This window comes from Schistocerca nitens, chromosome 7 (genome assembly GCF_023898315.1).
Source record: "Schistocerca nitens isolate TAMUIC-IGC-003100 chromosome 7, iqSchNite1.1, whole genome shotgun sequence".
Classification (NCBI taxonomy): Eukaryota; Metazoa; Arthropoda; class Insecta; order Orthoptera; family Acrididae; genus Schistocerca; species Schistocerca nitens.
Genome location: NC_064620.1, coordinates 89,442,886 through 89,445,413, shown reverse-complemented (window position 1 = coordinate 89,445,413; position 2,528 = coordinate 89,442,886).

Here is a 2,528-nt window from a genome sequence, read left to right as displayed (position 1 = left end):
CTCTTTTTCGGCGCTGTGTGCGTGTGTCATTCCTCGGCCGCTGACAGTCATTCCGTCGTTGAGCCAGCAAAAGGTGTGCATTCATATGGCGTTTGTTTCTGTCACCTAGTGCACCATCATCTCTTCGAAGGAACAATGTCGAAACTCACTTTCAGAACGTCTCTGGTGCTTTACTTCAGCTTTTTTATTGTGTTCAAGTCAACATTATTCATACTGCTGCCTTTTCTATAATTTTTTGTATTTAGTCGTATATAGTGTTGCCCAGACAGTTTGTTTAAATCAGTCCACTTTATTCATAAACGTTAAACTGTACAATTAGACATAATTAAAATGATATTCAGTATTGAATAAATCTAGTTTGGTGTGCTAAGTGTGCATATGTGCCAGCCATATTGATTAATCATTGTGGGAATATGTAACTGCAAGTAACTACTAAAGAAAATATTTTTTTATAGTTTTAGACTTAATATTTGTACTAACTATATGACAGTACTAAACTAAACAACAAGCTTTCATTTTTCTCTATATTTTGTTGACAGTGATTACGAAATTCAGTGCCAACTTTTGTGTGATCGAAAGAAATAAAGAACCTGTACTGTCTTTCCACTCTTCAAAAGACAAAGTACAATACTGGTAATTATATAGTGTTATAATTCATGTCCAGAGTCAAATTCTTGTTTTTTATGACTGCCTAAATTTAACGAATTTTCTTACTATTATTTTGCTCATTAGTACATATTTGTAGATGATACTATAAGTATAAAACAGTAAGAAGAGTTTTATATTTTTGTCGTTCAATCTATATTGTATCTATCTTCTTAAACAAAGAAAATTGGAATACATATGAAATGCAACTATACTGCCTTAGCTTCATATATTTATTTAATGTGTTCAAATGCTTCAAATGGCTCTGAGCACTATGGGACTTAACATCTGAGGTCATCAGTCCCCTAGAACTTAGAACTACTTAAACCTAACTAACCTAAGAACATCACACACATCCATGCCGAGGCAGGGTTCGAACCTGCGACCGTAGCGGTCGCGCGGTTCCAGACTGAAGCGCCTAGAACCGCTCGGCCACAGCGTCCGGCCCTATTTAATGTGTTACATTAGTGCTAGTTTATAAATTTTGCGGTAGTTATGTTCATTATCTAACAGTGTTGGATAATAAAAACGCTTAATATTTTTTTAGAAAGTAGCGCAATTGTAAGACACCGAACTTGTGTTCTAGAGGATAACAGTTGAGATACTGGTCCAGTCTTACAGACTAAGATTTTCCGTGATTTCCCTGAACCATTTAAGGCAAATTCCCGGATGGTTCCTTTGAAAAGGCGTGGAAGAATTCTTTCTCCAACCCTCCCCAATACGAGCTTGCGCTCCGCCCGTAACAAACTCATCGTTGACGGTATAATAAACCCTAACCTTCTTATCTTCTTTTGCTAAACAAATAAATGGCAGAAATTAAACCGAAAGAAAGGTGTGGGAAAATAATTCTATTATTCGGAATTCTTAAAGGTGTAGCTTATGTCATGAGCCACGTGCTCATCATTAATCGAGGAATAATGACTTGGGAACACAGAGGTGTTGCTGTTGAAATCGGTTCTTGTTTTACACTGTAGTTTGCTGTAAATATTTGATGTCTTTAGAGGAGAATTGGTAAGTACTCTCTTCGAGAGCTTTTAGCGTACTTTGGAGAGCGCCTCCAGTGTTAAATTACGTTGCCTCTCCTGTCACCTCTTTCTTATCCTTCCTTTCGTATCAACTTCGCGTTTTAGGGAGAACAAGATAAAAATTATGAACATCAGAAAAGGCAGTATAACGACTCACTGCGGTGGTTTTTATTAACCTCGGCCCATATCGGACTTTTCTTTCTCCGAAGGAGTAATTAAATTCGTCAGTATAACCTGTTTTACACCGCATACATTTTTTATAGTTCTCCGCTCATTCAAAATTGGTGCACTCTCCAATAAGTATTACGTGTGTTTTTATTCACAAAATGTACGCATCTATTAAAACTGCCAAACCAACTGACAAGAGAGTATCACTGCACCTAATTTACAACGAAATTTAGTTCCGAATGATCAGCGTAGCCTCACAATCGTAACACAAAAAAGACCTACAAGGTCCTGCATTGAATATACGTTCGGTTCATATGAACTTAAACAGAGTGCTGCAAATCTGATAGCCCTATCGAGGAAACATAATATGTCTAAAAGGGCTCATCCTAATGGAGGGTCGGTAGATGTCAGCAGGAAAAATCTAAGTCCAACATACGGGCTGATTCTGCTGGCCCTACCCATCGGTTTTCTACATCCCTCAGCCCCTTCAAATAGCACACGCACGATTTTAATATTCTCTCGCTCACTACGCACAAACTGTTAGTCCAGCAGAAAAATATGAACAATAACATTTTGTAGTAAATTTGATGTAGTTAATTTTTCTACTGGGATGCGCTGTCGCTAGAGACCGTATATTTTCGAATTGTTCAAGAAAAACGAGCAAAAGTGACCTTCAAATGCATTTTTCTT